We start from the raw sequence: 23,891 nt of genomic DNA on the forward strand, positions 1-23,891 counted from the left end.
CATATTGACAATTCCTTTGTTGGAGAATTATGCCTTGTCGGTAAAGAGAACAACTGCAAAAAAAATTGGATTAGTCAGAAGTTTTTGCTGAACTTACCGACAAAATGTTACCCTATTGCGGACGTCATTTCCATGAAGATCCTGGTGTAAATGAACATGGTAAGGACGAAATTTATGACGTTTAAGAATACGCTGTGCACTTGATTTCGACACACCAACTTCACGTTCAATTTTACGTGTGCTGATCTGAGGATTCATAGCTATGGTAGCGTGCACAGCTACTTCAGCACGTTCATCTGTGCGTGTTCTAGGACGATGTCGAGGTCTTGGATTTAAGCTTTCCGTTTCACGTAGACGAGATGCGAGACGACCAAAAATCAGGCGCGAAGGCGATGGCTAGTCAGGGAATCGTCTTCTGTACAGTTGTTCTGCCTGAACAGCATTTCGTCCACCTACATATGTGTTTTTAACACAAACCTATGTTTTTTTTAATGGTACAGTACAGGTATGTAGTGTAGGGTAGAAAACAGACATATTAACTTAATAATCATAATATTCGTTAACAGTACTATCAACAAACAAGCAATAACGTATTTCCAGTCAACGTACTTTCTCCATAGATCAGCAGCATTTCTACCATATCTTCATGTGTGTATGTGTGTACATTATACTGTACAGTATAAGTCCACAACACAACGTTTATTCACAATGTGTACTACCTCCGTGCCGTCATTAGATTATTCTGTTGCACAACAACACTGGCAAGCAGTGTACTGCACGCCAAAGCAACAACAATGGGATGCTCGGAGGATGGTGGAGTACAGGAGTTTGCATGGGTCGCAAATCATAAACAAGGCGGAGTGGTAACTGTGGCAATAGTGGAAACTACGTTCGACACTTGACTAGGTAGAGCCAGGCCCTGCGCGACAGGCACAATGGGTCATATAACTCATTAGATAAACCTTATTTTGGGTGTGCAGGATAAATAAGACAACCTGACGGGTGTACACCGATCGGTACTGGTTCATATTGTGTACGTAGATACGTAAAACGTGCAAGAGGGAAACCATTATGTGCTTATGAGAGCTGATGGTAGCAGACCGTATTATTCGTTTCGGACCTCTTGATAAGTATGGAGGTGTGATTACACATGTCAATCACATCTCGATTACGGGCAGCATGGGGTTCACGCCTGAGCCTCAGGACGTGCGCTAGCACCGCATGTCGGGTGTTTCAAGCGTCAACTTCGCGTCTCAATATCTCGAGATGTAATGGGAATATTGCTATGCAATCAACGCCATTGTGTATGTGCTTTGTCATGCTATGGATTGCTGAAAAAATACAGGAGGTCCATTTAAAAAAAAAACATAAGTTTGGGTTAAAAAACACATATGCTTTCGTTTTAGAATGTTTCCAAATATGTACATTCATGGGCCCCAGCCCTACATTGATACCGGTGAAAGTCGTTTTCCAATAGCTGTTATTGTTCCAGAGATATTTTGGGTGGACAAGATAGCTGGGACATCCTGTATATATTTAGGTATTTATATCGATGTATAATTGGTTTGTTTCGTAAATATTATTTGTATTTTTACGCTGGGTCTTGACTAGTGAAAACTATGCTATCGAACGAATACATCGATAGGTAGTGTGGAGAACCAAAATGTTTAGGATCTTTGATAGTGTTAACGCTGCTGCGTGGAGCGCGGGCAGAGCACAGTAGGTCTGGCTGGGGTAGGGCGGTGGAGCAGGTGTGTTGTGTGACGCTCCCGCGAGTTGCCGCGCTTTCGGAGTTTGGCAGCATGTAATTGCGTCCGACTTGCTATGATAGTTTCTGACACGGTGTCGCGGACGGGAAGCATTAGCTGGCGCCCATCAAGAGCGCCTGTCGAGAGGGAGGCGCGCCAACATCCAGCTTCTGCAACAGCAACGGCCGACAATGAGTGACTGTCGCCACCTCCTCGATCGACGGCTTCAAACTTTCAATCAACCAACAAGGAAGACTGGAAGCACGTAAAGTTTTAGATCTGTATGTCCGACCTCAGCTTTTAAAATTGTTGCATCACAAAATTACAGCAACTTAGCATGAACCTTTGTTGCTCATTGACCCAATTGCATTACCAAGCAGGGTCCCTTCCTTTTGCGAAATGAACTCGAGTGTCGTTGAAATTCAAACGCCAGCATTAAAGTAATATCATTCAGTTTCACTGCTTTAATTTCAAAGTTCAGTTAAGGTATTCATAGCTGGCTACAATATTTAGATTACACAAGCACAAATTAAGAGTGTGAGTTTTGGTACCATATTTTAGCTTACCTGTGACTGCAGCTCAGCTTGGTACGTACTAAATTTTACTATTGTTACTCGTTCAAAATCATTTAATTCAAGTTCAAAGTTAAATCTCTTATTTCTAAATTGCGTAGCTTCAAGTAGATTTTGAAATGATTGTTGAGATAGCCCAAGACTAGCCTTATTGTACTGAATTTCGTTGTGCTTCAGAAACAAAGTTCACTATTAATTTCAGTCACTAAGTTAACTTTCAGTTTTCCGGTTTTATTAATTCTTTTGCTAAAATAAGTCAGAGTGTAGTGAAATTTATTACTTCTGACAAACTTTTAGTTTTCACACAACAGGAGTCAACCTTCAGTTGCCACGCTTTTAGTGCTAATTATATGTGCAATAACCTTTCTTTTTCAGTTATTATATTAGTTGTCCATAGGACTGGCGACCGTAATTTCCCCCAAATCTCAAATATCTAATTAACGCCAATTAATTGTTAACGTGACGACCGCACATTTACTTTCTTTATTAATTTTACCGCTTTCTCAAAAATAATTTCCACCAATTTCATTTGCATTTTTCCTTTCATTTAGATGTAACGCTTTCCTCCCTCTTTACCGACAGATTAACTTCGGTGAAGATTGCTTTTCCCAAATTTCCATTTGGTACACGCGGTTTAATTTTTCACTGTCATTAAGGTCGGTAAGTGAGGGGAAGGTTACAAGTTCAGTGATAGGGTTGTTGTTATCAGAATCGACAGCAAACCAACGACAATGATAGTCCAGGTATGCATGTCGACATCGCAAGCTGAAGATGAGGAGATAAAAAATGTATGTGAGGATATAGAAAGGTAACACAGTACGTAAAGGGAGATGAAAATCTATCATGGGAGATTGGAATGCAGTTATAGGGAAAGGAGCAGAAGAAAATGTTGCAGGACAGTTCGGACTTGGGACAAGGAACGAGAGAGTGATTCACTAATTTGGGGGAGGGGACCAAACAGCGAGGTCATCGGTCTCGTAGGATTATGGAAGGATGGACAAGGAAGTCGGGCGTGCCATTTCAAGGGAACCATCCCGGAATTTGCCTGAAGCGATTTGTGTAAATCATGGAAAATATAGATCAGAGTGGCCGGACGCGTGTTTCAACCGTCGTCCTCCCGAATACGAGTCCAGTGTGCTAACCACTGCGCCGCATCGCTCAATTTCAATGTGAGAGGAGAAAGACTAATTGAGTTCCGTAATAAATTTCAGCTAGTGCAGCGAATACTCTGTCCAAGAATCACAAGGGGAAGAAGTATACCTTGAAAAGCACGGGTGATTCGCGAAGATTTCAGTTAGATGACATCATGGTCAGGAAGAGATTCCTAAATGAGATACTCGAGTGCAAGGAATACCCAGGAGCAGATATAGACTCAAATCACAATGTAGTAGTGATGAAGAGTAGGCTGAAGTTTAAGAGATTAGTCAAGAAGAATCAATATGCCAAGAAGTGCGGTACGGAAGTTAAGGAAAGACGAGATACCGTTGAAGTTCTCTAACGCTATAGATACAGCAATAAGGAATAGCTCAGCAGCCAGTACAGTTGAAGAGGAATGGACACCTCCAAAAAAGGGCAATCACAGAAGTCGGAAAGGAAAACATAGGTACAAAAAAAGGTAACTGCGAAGAAGCCATGGGTAACAGAAGAAATACTTCAGTTGATCGATGAAAGATGGAAGTACAAAAACGATCAGGAAAATTCAGGAATACAGAAACACAAGTCGCTGAGGAACGAAATAAACAGGAATTTCAGGAAAGCTGAGACGAAATGGTTGCATGAAAAATGTGAAATTATCGGAAAACAAATGACTGTCGAAAGGACTGGCTCAGCATAAAGGAAAGTCAAAACAACCTTCGGTGAAATTAAAAAAAAGTATAATGGGAATTCCACTGTTAAATGCATAGGAGAGAGTGGATGGGTGGAATGAGCAATTTGAAAGCCTCTAATGTGGTAGAAGTAACAAGAGTCAATTTAGAAGAGATAGGGGATCCAGTATTCGAATATTTAAGAGAGCTTTGGAAGACTTAAGATCAAATAAGGCAGAAGGGATGGATAAAATTCCATCAGAATTCCTAAAATGATTGGGGGAAGTGGCAAAGAAACGACTATTCACCTTGGTGTGTAGAATGTATGAGTCTGGCGACATACCCTCTCACTTTCGGAGAAAGATCATCCACACTATTCCGAAGACTGCAAGAGCTGACGAGTGCGAGAATTATCGCACAATCAGCTTATCAGCTCATACATGCAAGCTTCTGACAAGAATAACATACAGAGGAATGGAAAAGAAAACTGAGAATGTGTTAGATGACGATCAGTTTGGCTATAGGGAAGATACAGGTACTAGAGAAGCTATTGTGACGTTGCGGTTGAAAATGGAAGCAAGTCTAAACAAAAATCAAGACACTTTCATAGGATTTGTCGACCTGGAAAAAGCGTTCGACAATGTAAAATGGTGGAAGATGTTCGAAATCCTGAGAAAAATGGGGTAAGCTACAGGAAGAGACGGTTTATGCACAATATGTACAAGTGCCAAGAGAGAATCATAAGAGTGGACGACCAAGAAGGAAGTGCTGGCATTAGAAAGGGTGCAAGACGAGTATCTAGTCTTTCGCCCCTACTGTTCAATCTGTACATCGAAGACGATATGATCGAAATACAAGAAAGGTTTAGGAGTGGAATCAAAATTCAAGGTGAAAGGATATCAACGATAGGATTCGCTGATGACATCGCTATCCTAAGTGAAAGTGAAGGGGAATTATAGGATCTGCTGAATGGAATGAATAGTCTAACGAGTGTAGAATATGAATTGAGAGGAAATCGAAGAAAGATCGAAAGTAACGAGTAGCAGCAGAAGTGAGAACAGCGAGAAACGTAACGTCAGGACTGATGCTCACGAATTAGATGAAGTTAAGGAATTCTGCTACCTAGGCAGTAAAATAACCAATGACGGACGGAGCAAGGAGGACATAAAAAGCACAGTTCTTCCACAAGAGAAGTCTACTAGTATCAAACATAGGACTTGATTTGAGGAAGAAATTTCTGAGAATGTACGTCTGGAGCACCGCATTGTATGGATGTGAAACATGGACTGTTGGAGAACTGGAACAGAAGAGAATCGAACCATTTGAGATGTGATGTTACAGACGAATGTTGAAAATTTTGTGGAATGATAAGGTAAGAAATGAGGAGGTTCTGCGCAGCTTGAAAGAGGATATGAATATGTAGAAAACACTGACAAGCGCAAGGAAATGATAGGATGGATGGATGGATGGATGGATGGATGGATACGATGTTATGGGCGATCAACAGTGCAGTCTTTAGCGCCCGGATGATAGGACATCTGTTAAGACATCACAGAATAACTTCCATGATACTAGAGGGAGCTATAGAGGGCAAAACTGTAGAGGAAGACGGAGATTGGAACACATCCAGCAAATTATTGAGGACGTAGGTTGCAAGTGCAACTATGAGATGCAGAGGTTGGCACTGGAGAGGAATTCGCAGTGAGCCGCGACAAACCATTCAAAAGACTGATGACTGGAAAAAAAAAAGTTGGCTGTTCAGTGAGCAACTATTGCGCGAAAGACTCGGAGAATCTACACTTACAAAAGGGCCAGATTAGTCCTCTTAAACAGATATAATATATTTAATAAATACACTACGAAGATAAGACCTGCTAGGTTAGCCGAAAGCGCTAATGCCCTGCTTCCTGGACTCAGGTAGGCGACCCGACCCCGGATAGAATCCGCCCGGCGGATTAACGACAAGGGCCGGTGTGCTGGCCAGCCTGGACGTGATTTTCAAGCGGTTTTCCACATCCCACTAGGTGAATACCGGGCTGACCCGACGGCCCGCCTCAGTTACGCGACTCGCAGACATTTGAACCACATTCGCACTTCTTCATGATTTACACTAGACGCAGACAGCTGGGGTACACTGATTCCATCTGGGGTGTATGGGGTGGCGGCAGGAAGGGCATCCGGGCACCCCTTCAATTATCCATGCCAAATCCGGTCGTAACCATACCGACCCTGCGAAAATTGCGGGACAAAGGCACAAGCAAAAGGAAGACTACGTAGAAAATACAGAAAAGGATAAGCACTTAACTTTCCACATTGTAGACGTACTCGTATCACAGACGAGAGCTGGAGTGTAACTGTAGTTTTATACTACATGTTTTCCACGAGATCCTTGCAACGTCGAAAGTAGTCACGCCCAGGGACCGCGACTGCTCACAATCATTCAAAAATCTCCCTGTACCAAGGCAGCAGCGGGAATCTTGCAGGTGTATAAGGTCAACCCAGACGACTTCTTTAGAAGTCTATTCACCAAGGACCAATGCTGAGTGTCTCACTATGACCTCGAAACAAGGGAGCGAAGAACCAGTGCAAACACGTAGATTCGCCACCGCAAAAAAAAGCGAAGGTCCAGCCATCATTAGAGAAGATGATGGAGATCGTTTCTTGCAGCTGTAATTGTAAGGTGCTATCAGATTATGCTCGTAAGCGCAAATCGCCACCAGAGCGTGCTAGTGGAATGTGCTGCCGAGGTTACGCGGTATGCTGGAATGCCGTCCAAGCGGATAGTTTTTCTCCACGACAACGCCCCAGCTGATTCTGCGTAGCACTGTCACACATGATGCCTTTTTGTACAATTGAATTCTCCTGGCATGGTTCCAGAGACTTCCTCTTTCCTCGCATGAAGAAACCATTGTTATGCAGGTATTTCAAACTGACGACGTGTGATTTTCGAGGTCAAACTTTTCCTAAACTGACAGACTGAAGACTTCTAGAACAAAGGTCTCTGGCGAGTCATCAATCGATGAAAAAAATACGCCGAATTCAAGGGTGGAGAAGTAACAACAAGTTTCATTGTTGCCGCTTGGTTTCTCGAGATGACGAATAAAAACCGAAAACGTTATTCCATTCCATGGTGGTAGGGTGTTATAATAACTGTTTCCGAATTATTTCAGAATAAAAAGCAGTCTTGATTGCGAAATTGTTTAGTGTCAATGACGCGTTTGACCCTTTTGGGGCATCATTGGATAGTGTAAAAGTAGCTGAATATGTAATCCATCCGTCACAAAGTTACATAAAATGGAAAAGGGACGCCACGGTAACTGTATATGTAATCCATCCCTCATAAAATCACATAAAACGCAAGGTGGACCTTCAACAAACCACCTGATTCTGGCATAGCAGTACGAAATAAGGCCATGCTTACAAAATACACGCACTATGAGCCGCACGCAGCACAATGTCTGTTTGACGTGCACCCTAATATTACTGTTTTCTATGGCTTTAAGACGGATGGGTTACATATATATAACGATCTATTGACACGTAATCAGCATGGCTTCAGAAAACATCGCTCTTGTGCAACGCAGCTAGCTCTTTATTCGCACGAAGTAATGGCCGCTATCGACAGGGGATCTCAAGTTGATTCCGTATTTCTAGATTTCCGGAAAGCTTTTGACACCGTTCCTCACAAGCGACTTCTAATCAAGCTGCGGAGCTATGGGGTATCGTCTCAGTTGTGCGACTGGATTCGTGATTTCCTGTCAGGAAGGTCGCAGTTCGTAGTAATAGACGGCAAATCATCGAGTAAAACTGAAGTGATATCAGGTGTTCCCCAGGGAAGCGTCCTGGGACCTCTACTGTTCCTGATCTATATAAATGACCTGGGTGACAATCTGAGCAGTTCTCTTAGGTTGTTCGCAGATGATGCTGTAATTTACCGTCTAGTAAGGTCATCCGAAGACCAGTATCAGCTGCAAAGCGATTTAGAAAAGATTGCTGTATGGTGTGTCAGGTGGCAGTTGACGCTAAATAACGAAAAGTGTGAGATGATCCACATGAGTTCCAAAAGAAATCCGTTGGAATTCGATTACTCGATAAATAGTACAATTCTCAAGGCTGTCAATTCAACTAAGTACCTGGGTGTTAAAATTACAAACAACTTCAGTTGGAAGGACCACATAGATAATATTGTCGGGAAGGCGAGCCAAAGGTTGCGTTTCATTGGCAGGACACTTAGAAGATGCAACAAGTCCACTAAAGAGACAGCTTACACTACACTCGTTCGTCCTCTGTTAGAATATTGCTGCGCGGTGTGGGATCCTTACCAGGTGGGATTGACGGAGGACATCGAGAGGGTGCAAAGAAGGGCAGCTCGTTTTGTATTATCGCGTTATAGGGGAGAGAGTGTGGCAGATATGATACACGAGTTGGGATGGAAGTCATTACAGCATAGACGTTTTTCGTCGCGGCGAGACCTTTTTACGAAATTTCAGTCACCAACTTTCTCTTCCGAATGCGAAAATATTTTGTTGAGCCCAACCTACATAGGTAGGAATGATCATCAAAATAAAATAAGAGAAATCAGAGCTCGAACAGAAAGGTTTAGGTGTTCGTTTTTCCCGCTCGCTGTTCGGGAGTGGAATAGTAGAGAGATAGTATGATTGTGGTTCGATGAACCCTCTGCCAAGCACTTAAATGTGAATTGCAGAGTAGTCATGTAGATGTAGATGTAGATATCCAGATACTTTCACAGAATATAAACTGTATTGTTACCGCTCGTCGTTGACAGTAAGACTCTTACAGCAGTCGCATTACTTTTTGCGCTCTGCACTTAGTTTACTTATTACAATCTTATTTACTGAAGTGAACAGCTACTAGTTTTGACTGTGTTTGTTGCTTCTGATTTCTGTAGGTCTCTCTTCTTACACGGGAGTCGTTCAGTATATAACGCACTACAATTTTTTTAGAACATATATATTTTTAAAAGTTACAAATTGGTGGCAGTATCAATTAATGCTTCTTTTACTTGTATTATATTCCTACATTATATGCATCACTTTTAATGGCCTTACAACACCGTTGCGTAAAAGCATGTGTTCCTTGTTGGTAAAAGCTCTTATCCTCTACTCATAGACTTCATTACACTGCATGAATTACGCTCACATCATCTTCGACGCATGTTCCACGAAGAGAATCCTTAAATGGCCTAGTCAGATGGATGTCGGAGGAAGCCATTTCTGAGCCTTATAGTTAATTTTCAATCGAATATGGCGATATTTCCCTGGTTATGAGAGTCGTATGTGAACATGCATTGTGGTGTTGAAGGAACATTTATTTACGATTCCTGTCAGCATGAATACGTCGGAAACGGCTTTTCGGTTCGTTCAGACTCTTCACATGTACCTCTAAATTAATGGTTCACTCTGTCAAAATATCCATGAGAATGACACCATCTGTATCCAAAAAACCGATCATAAATTTGCCTCTTTTTTAAACGTTGACAGAATTGTGCTCCATTGGCCTGATACTGCTCCAACAATTCAAATTAACTGCCTATTAATCGAATCTTGAGGTTTCTTGTAAGCACTGGTAGAATCCGCCTAGAGAACACATCGGCTTATTCAAGAGTCTATCATTGGATTCGCTCTTCCAGAGTTCAACAATACCTGTAGAGCCAATGATTGAGTTATTATGTGTCAATCTGTACGAACAGATGTTGGGAGCAGTGGTTCTGATGGAACGTCCCGAACGAGGCCACTCTTGAAGCTCAGTTTCTGCGCTTGCTGGCTGCTTAACAGTTTTTATCCATGGCCCAACGGTACTCCCATCAATTGCATCATCAGCCTCCATTGCACGCAAATGTTTATTCCGTGACACACAGACGACGTCTTCCATAATTTGAGCAGTTATGATGCTCACATTCCTGATACCACTGAAAAGTACATTCCATTTTCCAAGTGAATCATGTCAAAAGCAAAACCCCACTTCCTGGATTCACTATGTTACATACACACCACCTTTGAGAAACTTGTAGAGATGATGCATAAGGAGGACTTGCATATCACCAGAGCTGCATATCCCAATGACACAAAGTTTCAGCTTGTGACGAAGAAGGAAATCCGCATCCGATGGAGAGACTCCACGGAAGCACACTGCTCGAATAAATACATTCTAAAGTAAACTCACAGGCACTGCCATAACACATGGGCACACGAATCATATCTGGCAGGAGTTCAATACTCCTGATTCAGGGGTTATATGCTACATTGTACATATACACTAATGTATGCCTGCTTGCAGACTATTTTCAGAAATATTAGAGAGTTTGCCTGGGCACATTCCCTGGACACTACCTTCTATTACACGACGCCAGGGCTTTTGTGCGATACAGCATTAAGAAGAACACATATCAACATTGAACTGTTGAAATGTTGCTATCCTTCAAATGCGGTATTCGCAGGGGCTTTTTTGTGTGTGTACAGTTATGGCAAGGTGAGTTACCTGCGAATGGCTGAGCAGTACTGTCCTTCTGACGATTTAAGTTACATCCTTTACTTGAATGTCAACAACCACAATGAGCACACCGCTCAACAGACTCTGCCATTTGGAAAGTTCCAATGGATGTCCAAAAACGAAATCGTCAGGCTGGAGAAAATGGGCCGTTATTAGCTGCTGATTCTGGTGAAGGATATATCTTGGAGGCAGTACAGATATATCCTACCTATATGCATGATACGCACACCGACTTGCTGCTGTGTCGGGGCTAGTCCCATGAAATGGTTCCATCCTAAAGCAGTAGACAATGCTGGGGATAATCGGTGATATGTTCTGCATTAGAAAAATCTCCAGCATTGTTTCAATTTGGCGATCCTGCTTTTTACGATCATCCACAGCATCTCCATCAAACAGTGTCACTTGTTGAACGACTACATTGATGTAAAGACCGAACATGTGCCTCTTAAAAAGGTATAAATTAATGAATAATTCAGATTTCAGGAAAATTATGGAAAATGTTACAGAGTATCGTGAAATTCACCTCGTTTGCTGTTGTTATCAGTCTCAAAAACTGACATACGTCTGGGGGAGCGGTGTACTAACCACATGCCCCTCCGTATCCACATCAAATGACGCCTGTGGCCTGAGGATGGCACGGCAGCCGGTCGGTACCGTTCGGCATTCATGGTCTGTTCGGGCGGAGCTTAGGTTTTACAGCTTTTATGGCCCAATACATTATATCACCTGGAGAAATTTTATGTAGGCCACCATCTTCACTGAAGGACTAGTTCCTACGAAGATACTGTTCACGAAGCCTGTCTATGATTGTACGTGTGTTCTGGACTTCTCCAAACTCCACATGCACCGATTTCACTTCCAGTATGCGAACCCAAACTTTGTTGATCATAAATTATTTTATATGGATACAGACAATTTCGTCCACTGGGTGTGAAGCTGTGACCTATATCAAGTAATTAAGTAGAGCCTGAAGCGTTCGACACATCTGGATATGCGACGAATAATCCGTATGGCACAGTAGCACAAAATCGGAATTTCTTCAGCCTGATGAAAGATATGGTGAATGTTATAAATATTGTAGAATTTACGGGAATCTGATCGAAAATGTATGCATCCTGTATAATTCAGATGCATCCCAGTGGCTGTCTAAGGGTATGCGTCACGAGGTCACAAAGGATATCCGATAGAGGATTACAGGAGATGTCTGCTGGAGTCATTGGCGTTGCTTTGCATATGGTGCGCCAAGTGATCTATCATGAGGTCATGAGATACATACATACTGCACTGCAGCTGAAAGTAGGTCTGTTGCAATATGACAGCAAATGGTTCATCTGGGGGAACAGGGCCAAGACCTTCCCACATTCATACTACTCATTGAGTGATTGAGTGTGTGGCTAGTTAATTACTTGTAAATGGAAGATGTATGTACAGAGTAGATGGGTGTGTGTGTGTGTGTGTGTGTGTGTGTGTGTGTGTGTGTGTGTGTGTGTGAGTATGCATGAATGACTGCACACTGTGTGGAGAAACTGTGTGCACACGATGTTTGCCTGTAAATATTCCACACATTTTTGTAGTTTTTCTTCAACGCAGCTGCTAGTCCCAATTACGCATAAGTATATTATATATATTGTAGAAAAGTAATAAGAAATAAATAATTAAAGTTAACATTCTACATATAGAATAATTAAAATGTAAATATTGCATAAAGGACTGACAAGTGTGTGTACAAACTTACACAAACGAAGTGGGGAATGTAATATTAAAGTTCTTCTAGTTTAGTTACCTGGTAGTACTATTAATGGACATAAGTCATCAGAAAAAATTGCAAAAATAGTTTTGTGAATAAAACAACAAAAGAATTTAAAAAATAGCTTTGCAAATTGTTGTTCATCGGAAAGAAACTTTAAACTTCCTGGCAGATTAAAACTGTGTGCCCGACCGAGACTCGAACTCGGGACCTTTGCCTTTCGCTGGCAAGTGCTATACCATCTGAGCTACCGAAGCACGACTCACACCCGGTACTCACAGCCTTACTTCTGCCAGTATCTCGTCTCCTACCTTCCAAACTTTACAGAAGCTCTTCTGCGAACCTTGCAGAACTAGCACTCCTTCTCATTCTGGAAACATCCCCCAGTCTGTGGCTAAGCCATGTCTCCGCTATATCCTTTCTTTCAGGAGTGTCAGTTCTGCAAGGTTCGCAGAAGAGCTTCTGTAAAGTTTGGAAGGTAGGATACGAGATACTGGCAGAAGTAAAGCTGTGAGTACCGGGCCTGAGTCGTGCTTCGGTAGCTCAGATGGTAGAGCACTGCCCGCATCTCGTGGTCGTGCGGTAGCGTTCTCGCTTCCCACGCCCGGGTTCCCGGGTTCGATTCCCGGCGGGGTCAGGGATTTTCTCTGCCTCGAGATGGCTGGGTGTTGTGTGCTGTCCTTATTTTAGTTAGGTTTAAGTAGTTCTAAGTTCTAAGGGACTGATGACCGTAGATGTTACGTCCCATAGTGCTCAGAGCCATTTGAACCATTTTTTTGGTAGAGCACTTGCCCGCGAAAGGCAAAGGTCCCGAGTTCGAGACTTGGTCGGGCACACAGTTTTAATCTGCCAGGAAGTTTCATATCAGTGCACACTCCGCTGCAGAGTGAAAATCTCATTCTGGAAAGAAACTTGTTTGTAAATAATTCACTTAAAGGATGGTCAGTAAAAATTGTTAATAAAAGTCAAACAATTCTGTTAATTACATATATTCTAAAAACTGTTATTAATAAACCATTAGTTAATCTATTATATCATCGTTATTAATTCCTGAACTTTACACTATAAAATTATTGTTAACAATAATTTGTTTATAAAAAACATGGAACTCTCTTTGGGACTCAGCACAAGACTGACATTGTCCACACAACTGAATTATTTATAATAGATGGGGAGGAGGTTTGGGGAAGCTTGTATCGTATTGGTCGAGAGTGAAGGGCATGTGTTTCCCGCGGTTTTAATATGTACCATTGGGTGAGGGTGGTAGGGGCTTCCATCAAATTTTATATCACATAAGACCATGTGACTGTGTCAAGATACAGCATGACCTCAAATATAATTAGTTCAGTTGTCATAGTCACATGGGTAGAAAGTGGGTTCCTCTGAGCGACCTTGATTATAATTCACGCAATTCCTGGTGATTCCTCGGGTGATGGGAGTGTCCGTTGAACCTGAATATGACAAACCCTACTGTGTAACGTGACACCAGAGATGACTTTTGGGATAAGATCCTTATCTCGGTCAGGACCGGCCCTTGATAACTACTAGTTGTCTTGTCACTGGAAGTGATGCTTCGCCTGGTGTATGCCCGTCTTTTTACCAGCACTACTATCCTACTGAGGTGCTTCTAATATCTAAATGCTGAATAGGGTGTAGCTCTTAGTGCGTAAGTTTGTTTGTCAGTGTACTTCAAACTAGGCACAATTACAGATATTTTCTGCAAAAAAACATGGTAATTTTTGGGACAGCAGCAAATTTTTCGAAGAAAATCCGGAAGTTAAAGATAAAGCTATTTACCACATACGATGCTTTGTTGATTCTGCAGAGTTGCAGGGGTGAAAAATATGAAATACTTAACATTGTAAAATATCATATGTTTCAGTTTACTGTGGAACTTGCAACTTTAACTGATTTCTTGGATTTGTGTGTTATAAATAGTAGTGGTAGGATACGTTTGGCGTTTTTAGAAATATAAAAATGAATTTTCAAGTCCAGTGCTTCATAGAACGTTATACCTATATTTAGACCCTGTTGAAACTGAAAAATAAATTTTAATTTTGAAACCAATACCGAGAGCAAATGATTACAATACTGGAGAAGTAGATGCTACTCTCAGTAAGGCGAAAAGGGAAAGTACAAAAGTGTCAACCATAGAAACATCGAGGCAGTATGACAAATGTAGACCACATTTCAGACCAAGGACGTTGGTTACTGATAGACGTTATATCACTAGAAATCCCCTACAGATTAAATTGAAGCACACTGTTGGTAACCACCAACACAAGTTACGTATGTTTACAAAATTAGATGTAATGACTATAAAAGCAATATGTAGTACAAACCGACTACAATCTCAGTATGTGTTGCAAAGACATCTACTGGAGTACCAAGTAACAATTCTGTATGTAGCCATAATCTATTATTGAGGGAACGATCAGCAGGCACCGTAAATGACAGTATAAAAATTCTACATAATGCTCCTCTAACTATCTTACTGAACGTTTTAGTAGAAATATAAATTTATAGCACTATAAAACGTGATAAATGACTTTGAGGAAAATAATTTCATGACGTATTCGGTGAACTATTGTAGTGTAGACTTACTGCTCTTTCGTTTTACATATTTTACTCCCCACTTTTTGGTTTCTTACTTTTTGTACATTTATGGTTGTGTAACGCAGGAACTAATGGGAGTGGTATGTAGCTGGGGATTGTGTCTGCGTCACTTCATAAGCAAATCTAAATCAGTTTATTAATAAGGGCAAATAGTCCAAATCGTCTGAAGAAAAAGCAACGAGCAAAGAACACAGCCCTCTGAATAACAAAATTAATTTATTAGGAAGTGTATACTCGTATAATCCAAAGCGCATGTAGAATAAACAACTACGATCAGAAAACAAGCCAAGACTTACGCAATAATGAAGACAGTTCACCTTTAATCAACTTTCCTCAACAGACTCAATTAACGTTTCAATGATGGGGCACAAACGAATATACAACTTCCAGCACACTAGTGTGTAATACACTGAACGGAATATCAACAAATCAGACACTCTGGATTCAGTCAGGCCACACACAAGGGTATGAACTAAGGCAGACAAACAACGGCACACACTGTTAAGTATATGATACGCAACACCAAGTCTCACACCAAAACCAAACTCCAAAAATATCCAAGCAAACCCGACACCCTAGTTTATACTTACAAACAAGAACCACAACATGTACAACGCGGTGCACACAAAATATCAGAACGATAAAACAATGAAATCCAATACCAATGACAGTGTAGTTTTATAATGCATTCTTCCTTGTGCTGGGACACTTTCAGACAAATACACTAGAATTAACAGCGGCCTCCTTATGTATCACCGAACAATTAACAGGCCACTAAAGCAGGCCAGCCCTGCCTCCTCGTTTTCGCTACGTAACACAGCAAGTGCACAGTCCTCGAACTGTCGTATTCGGAAACACGGCGCAGCAGCCAGCTGTTGGCTGCCAGCTGCGCTAACGACGCCCCTGCGTTGGCACCTACCCCCGTTGACCGTCCGTCAGCCTGGCTACCTCTATGCTGCGCCACACGTTTCCTATTTCGTCTCACCAGGAGGCGGTCGCTGCCTTCGCCTTCGAAGCTCCTAGCACGTAGTGTCACATTAGTTGGCCGAGCCTCCACTGCCTCTGCTTCACTGCGGCTATCTGTCACCGACCAGTGGTGGTACTCCGAGATCTGCTCTCGAACTCTTGCGTGTTCTGTCGCCAAATCAATTTGACCACGTAGCGCCAGTGGCTGGAACGACGAATTCGCCACAAATCACAGCATTAAATATAAATAGTATGGTAGGCTTAAGTCGATACAGTTTCAGCTGAGTTCTTGTGTTTACATTACACATGAACTTTATGTATATTTTTACTACTACGTTTTTTAAAAAGAAGAGATACTACTAAAATATAGGCGTATATAAAAGCAAGTAGTAGCATTCCGTTTTGGACTTTGGACTGGTCCCTTATTTGCTTGACGCATACTACTGGCCCTTGTACATCACTATTCTGGTTCTTGTGAGGATAACTGCTAGTATGGTGCAAGGAACGTCTTGCATTTCTGGTAGTGACCATTGGAGTCCTTATAATACTGTATACCGGGTAGTTATAACTCAAGTGCAGCTACTCACAGGGGTCCAGTGTGAGGTGTCACTATCGTATGACAGAGGAACTAAGTATACATTATATTGCGTTAATGCGGAACTAATTTAGACTGGAAAAAGAGTTTCAATTTTGGCCACCAGGCTGGCGCTGTGAATGTATGAAAGACGTATAGAAATGCAATGGATTATGAACGGAACATGGATAGAAAAGTTAAACAAGTAAGAATGGCATAATCCTGATTTTATCATTAATCGCCGTTGCACAATTTGTTCAATATGAGCAGCGAACACGTTGACGAGATGCTGTACAGTGCCAAATTTGCACCTGGCAAAAACTGGTACCATTTTTTTCCAGTGGATTAACGCATTAGCTTATCCACCAAGTTTCACTACCATCCGATAATAAGAGCCCACGCTGAACCCCCATGAGTAGCTACATTTTAAGTATTAGCAACTGATATCTACTGCTCATTTCGAAAACGGCAGTTTTCGATAGAGCTGACTTTATACTTTTAAAACTGTTTTTAAATCGTTCATGATTTTTAATAAATGACAGTCTGCATGTGAATGTTAAAGTTTTATGATTGAAACTCTCATAACGCTGAGCATTAGGCGGGACACGTTCCGTTGTACTGGCTCCCCTGCAGGCCAAGTTATAGCTGGGATGGCAGTACTAGCGAGAACAGAGGTTTCGAGAGGGTGCGTTTCTGGATGAGGTATCGAAAATATTGCTTCCCCCTACTTATACCTCCCGAGGAGGTCACGAATGTAAAATCAGAGAGATTCGAGCGCGCACCGAGGCTTTCCGGCAGTCGTTCTTCCCGCGAACCATACGCGACTGGAACAGGAAAAGGGAGGTAATGACAGTGGCACGTAAAGTGCCCTCCGCCACACACCGTTGGATGGCTTGCGGAGTATAAATGTATATGTAGATGTAGAACACGTCCCCACGGCGCTGCACGATCTTCGCATAAACGAATATATCGTCTATGCTAGACAGTTTGGCAACATGTACACGATGGAATGATTCTATCTAAGGCCTAACAGAGGGCGGTGTTTCGTACGCTGGCAGCTACTAATGACCTGTTAAGTCTTTTTAATATATTTTTAAACATCTTAAATGCATTTGGCGGTTTTAATTAAATTTGTATTACGTTGTATGTACATGATAGTGTTTTCCTGTTTCCCTATGTGATGCTTCTGAACTTTACCGTTCATTTGTTTATACTACCAGTGTTGCTTTCCCTCCTACAGCGCTTAGCCTTCGCTAGCTGGTTATCAGTTGTCGACTGGTGCTTTTTCGTGCACACAGCAGCTCTGTGTACCGGCAAGATACGTCATCAAGGGTACATACTTCATTATATGTTGTAACTGTGTACTTGTATGTCAGTTTTTAAGGCGAAAATCTGTATAATGCTTAACCAGTTGTGCTATAAATCTTTTGTTTCATTCGAACGAAGATGTAACAACGTAGGTACTGTGATATCAATATTGTACGTTATGTATTAAATTTCAGCTGCTAGCACTAGAGTAACTCTGAAGAATGCAACAATTCTTTGTAGAAAATTATTAATTTGATTCAAATCAGGAAGCTACTACAATAATCCCATAGTAATACCGTTTTTAATTATTATTATTATTATTATTTATGTGCTTATATACAATGCTTTCTTGCTACATGCATACATTGTAGTAGTGAAGCGTGCATGCGTATGAATAAGTTTATGTAGCAGTGTTGGACTCCCTATTCTATAAGCTTAGTATCATGTGAGAATGGCAACACACGAATTTTCCGTTACTGTCACACCAGGCATTCACTACAATGTACTGGTGACTCATAATTTAAGTAAAACCTTCTGTGACTTTCTTACTTTTCCACTAGTAAATGAGTATCACAGCAAGCCCAATCACGTTAGATACTCAAAGGTCAGAGTCCTAATTAAGAAACCCTGTGATAAATTGCAAAGTTTCAGTTCTTGTATTTCAGTTAAATACTGTAAAGGCGAACTGTCATAATTTAGTTAAGAGTCAAATCAAGTAATTATCCTAACGTACTTTTGTAACATTCCTACAGCTACACGAAATCACTATTATTAATATTACTGTGGTTATCATTATTATTGCTGTCATCATTGTTATTTATCTTAAATTAGTATGACTGCAGTTGGGCAACCTTACGTACCTCTAATTAGTAGCAAATAATCACATAAAACTGTTTACAATATGAAGTCTTAAAGAGTACACTAGACTCTTTTGTTTATGATTATTATACATGCATTTAGTAATACTGAGGGTATCTCATGCTGTTATTCTCCTAGTAGTTAATAGATAGGTCTTAGTCAGTTTCGGCACTTAAAATTTTCTTCTATTACGCCACGAGGTATGAGTATGTATTTCGAAAGTGACAACGAAAATAATGTGCTAGTGTGCGTTTACACATAATTAATCAATAGTATCCAAGTTTCAAGACAGGACTACTAGTAGCTAAGTGAGTTTTATATAATAGAATGGAAAATTTGAATGTATTTCCTAGTTACAGTCATGCTTCAGAAACTTGAAAAAACTCTTCTGGGTAGCTAATGCCCCTCTTGGAAACGTGTGCTGGGTGTCCGAGTCAGAGGTAGCAAGATGGAGCAAAATCAATAGCCTGTATTTGACTGACAAGGGCTAACATGAAAAGGATAACACGAATTTCCTGTTCACCATCACCTCCGCCACTGCATGCTGTTAAATCTGAAAAACTTCCACAGTGGAGCTGTTGATGGCACGTGTCCGCCGGGAGGAAGGTTATGCTCTCACTCCCCTTTGACGCTATTCGAGAGGAGCAGGCTATGTGCTGGTAGAGGTTTCAAGCTCTCCATACTCTCTCTCATCGTCATTAACAACAATTAGCACTTGCAAGCTAAGTCCTCAATTATTTGTTGTATGTATTACAATCCCTGTCTTACTCTACAGTTATTGGCTGATTTCTTAACAGATGTCCTGACATCCTGTCCCTTCTTCTTGTCAGATTTTTGCATATTATATTCCTTTCCTCCCCCTCATGAATCATGGACATTTTCGTTGGGAGGGGAGCCTTGCCTGCATCAGACATACATATAGCCGTGTCGTAGGTGTAACCACAATGAAGAGGTATCTGTTGAGAGGCCAAACAAACGTGTGGTTCCTGAAGAGGGGCAGCAGCCTTTTCAGCAGCTGCACTGACAACAGTCTGGATTAGCAACTGATCTGGCCTTGTAACATTAAACAAAACACACTTGCTGAGCTGGTACTGCGAACGGCTTAAAGCAAGGGGAAACTACAGCCGTAATTTTTTCCGAGGGCATGCAGCTTTACTGTATGGTTAAATGATGATGGCGTCCTCTGGGGTAAAATGTTCTGGTGGTAAAAAAGTCCCCCATTTGGATATCCAGGCGGGAAATACTCTGGAGGACGTCGTTATCAGGATAAACAAAACGCGTTCTACGGATTGCGCGTGAAATGTCAGATCGCTTAATCGGACAGGTAGGTTAGACGATTTAAAAAAGGAGAGGGATAGGTTGAAGTTAGATATACTGGGAATTTGTGAAGTTCGGTGGCAGCACGAACAAGACTTTTGGTCAGGTGAATACAGGGTTGTAAATAAAAAATCTAATAGGGTTAATGCAGGAGTAGGTTCAATAATGAATCGGAAAATAGGAATGTGGGTAAACCAACCTAAAAAGCATAGTGAACGCATTATTGTAGCCAAAATAGACACGAAGCCACAGCAGTACAAGCTTATATGCCAACTAGCTCCGCAGATGGCGAAGAGATTAAAGAAACCTATTATGAGATAAAAGAAATCGTTCAAATAGTGAGGGGAGGTGAAAATAGTCATGGTGGGACTGGAATTCGATAGTAGGAAAAGGAAGAAAACGAAAAGTAGTAGGTGAATATGGAAAAGGGGTAAGGAGTGAAAGAGGAAGCCATCTGGTAGAATTTTGCACAGAGCATAACATAATAACAGTTAACACTTCGTTTAGGAATCATGAAAGAAGGTTGTATATGTGAAAGAGAGCTGGAGACACTGGAAGGTTTCACATAGATTATTTAATTGTAAGACAGAGATTTAGGAACCAGGTTTTAAGTTATAAGACATTTCTAGGGTAGACGTGGACTCTGACCACAATTTATTGGTTATGAACTGTAGACTAAAACTGAAGAAGCTGCAAAAAGGCAGGAATTTAAGGAGATGCGACCTAGATAAACTGAAAAATGGTTCAAATGGCTCTGAGCACTATGGGACTTAACATCAGAGGTCACCAGCCCCCTATAACTCAGAACTCCTTAAACCTAAATAACCTAAGGACATCACGAACCTCCACGCCCGAGGCAGAATTCGAACCTGCGACCGTAGCATTCGCGCGGTTCCGAACAGTGCCTCAGGATGTTCCAGCTAACAATGCTATACGAATTCAGCTATCTGCATTATTTTATGTAATTGTTCCACAGATTATATGTTTATTTAAGACATCTAAAACAAAAATTGTTTGAGGTGAAATCTATTTTGAAGGTTGCATGGGAGGTCCTTTTACTTCCGCAGTTCGTGCATCGAGGAAGACGGCGTCGTTTGTGTGTCTGTAATCCGAGGAATTCCTCCAACAGCGTATGGAGCGCAGTCATCAGATTCAGTTGTGTTCGCTGACAACAAAGAACGAATTTCCGCCTCTGCTGACAGACGTAACTCGGTCAGCAGCTGAGCTCACCCCTCCCCATCCATCCCGCCACAGCATTTTTCCATCCCATTACAAAGCACTCATCACACAGAGACAGAAAGCTTTCGTAGTAGCTTTACAGCAGTGCTCCTAACAAGTGAGGCGAGGAAAGCTGTTCCAGTAATTATTTCCGCGGAAGCTGACGTTTTAGTCTGAACTTCCAAATACTTTTCCCGGTTTTGGAGACTGTCTGTTTCTGTTTTTCTGTTTTGCTTTTTGCTCCTAAGCAAATCTTTGTTTTTTATTTTAGCTCTTCACCATTGTGGCGATGCGTGACATAAACAACAAAGACTCAGATTTAACATCAAAGCGATAAGCTTCAAGTACGGAATCACCGGAAAAGTGTGTCCGAATTACGCAGCCCTCATTCGTAATGAAATGTGACACGGAGGCTAAGACTTATACATACATTAAAACACGACGACTCAACTATGATCTACAGTCTTCATTCTTTTAAAGTTTTAATCAGTTGCACTAAGATTTCAACAAAAAGTGTTAGTTTCATACTAAATTCCTGAAGAGGATGTGATCTTTATATTTTATTCCGATTTTAACTTTTTGCACTTTACAAATTATCGTTTGCCTTAATGGAAGAGAAGAACATTTTATTTTATCTTGTATGAAACAGTGAAATTTTTATTGCAGTTTCAGACAAAGTTGTAAGTCCAACTCGAAGAAGGATTTAAATTCTTCATGATACTTTGCATTCCATTTACTTTACCAAGAAGTACTCCTTTTTTTATTAATCCATTTCAAAAGAATCCCAAATAATTGAAAGGAAAAGTACTAGTAGAGCTTACTGAAACTACAGTACCGGTATTGTGGAGAAGCTTGTCGACAATGGAAGAACTGGAGAATAAAAGTACGGATTGAGATCGGTGGTATGAAGGCCCGATTAGAAAAAAAGGTAGATAGGTACAAAAGGCAAACAATAAAAGACGAAAACAGGTTCAGTGGAAAAGTGGCATACTGCCAGTCCCAACGTTCAGTACTCGATCCCCAAGCGATCGTCTGATTTTTTACGTCACTTATCCCCTCTTTCACATCTGGCGATGATTTTTTTCATGTGTATAACTCAAAGTTGCACCTTGGCTGGGTATCTATATAGTTACCCTAGTAGTTCATATCAGATATCTAAATAAGACAAGTACATACCATGTTCATTAGATCCATACCTGATAAAGAAGCCCAGCCTTTATTACTACATAAAGAAATCACAAGTATATGGAAATGATTCCTTTTAAGTTGGGTCAAGCCCATAACTGTCACTAAAGCCACTATATGGCATTCATAGCGGCGCTCTCACAGCAAGTGCACCCGACTGCAAAACACGGCTCTTGTCGGCACGGATGATGTCTGCCACCTTGGTTCATCTCTGTTCCTACGGGAATCTGGCTGATTTGGTGAAGACAGTTCTCATAACTCTGCTTTAGAGCCAAATGGAAGGCTTCAACCAGAGGCTCCGACGATTCTGTGACGATCTTGGATGCGAATTTTTCGACCTCTGATATCAGGTAGACAATTGTAGAACCCCTCTCTCAAAGGTCAGGGTCGCACTACACGCAGTAAGCGGCTAGCAGTGCAGCGGATTACGTGTGGCGTGCTCATGGTTTTTTTTACGATAGAGAAGTGGCAGTATACTATCGTCATTAATTAAAAAGAGTAGCGTACGTCATGGCAGATGGAAACATGAAAATTTTACCACTGTAGTAGGTAACTGCAAGAAAGTCTTTGGAAAGGACCCAGAACTAGTGTTGCTTAGAACAGGTAACAAGCCCACGTAGCACTAGAGCCAAAAAGCTAACTAAAATCAGATGGTAATAGCAGTGAAATACTAATTTTCGACTGGAATGCACATCGCAAACTTAAGTGGAACGCCCATGGCAGAGGCACGCTTATAGCCGTAAAAACATCTAGTGAAGTTAATATAGATTCTGAATGCGAAATAATTTGGGTGGGTCAAAAACGGTCATCGTACGCTTATAAAGACTCTCTGCCTCAGAAGCGGATCGGTTACTGGCCCAAAGAGAGCTTTGGGAGAAGTTTAATTTCCATGCTGTGGGTGTGGTGAGGAGCAAATTGTTGTGCGCTCTTCTCCCAACGTTATCAGATTGCCGTGTTCTGCGTGCCACAGCATGGGAAAGAAGACAACGCAGAAGAAACTTGTTGCCACGAGAGAGTCGTCGGTCATGCGACTCACTGAGTTTGAAAACCAGGCAAGGAAAAATCCTAAAGACAAGTCGCAGTCTGTCTACACCACTCCCCCCCGCCTCTGTAGCGCAAGTGCAGAGGAGGTTGGAGAGCGCTGTTGGACTTATTGACGAGCTGTGCTAAGAACTAGGTGGCATTCGAATCTGACGATTCAGACTCACTGATCTGCGTTCCGGCAGTGAACATGGCGGACCTCGATTCAGACTCACTGATCTGTGTTCCGGCAGTGAACAAGGCGGACCTTGATTCAGACTCACTGATCTGCATACTGGCAGTGAACAAGGCGGACCTCGATTCAGGCTCACTGATCTGTGTTCCAGCAGTGTACAATGGCGGACCTCGATTCAGACTCACTGATCTGTGTTCTGGCAATGAACATGGAGGACCTCGAGTCAGACTCACTGATCTGCATACTGGCAG

The sequence above is a fragment of the Schistocerca gregaria genome, chromosome 4 (genome assembly GCF_023897955.1).
Source record: "Schistocerca gregaria isolate iqSchGreg1 chromosome 4, iqSchGreg1.2, whole genome shotgun sequence".
Classification (NCBI taxonomy): domain Eukaryota; kingdom Metazoa; phylum Arthropoda; class Insecta; order Orthoptera; family Acrididae; genus Schistocerca; species Schistocerca gregaria.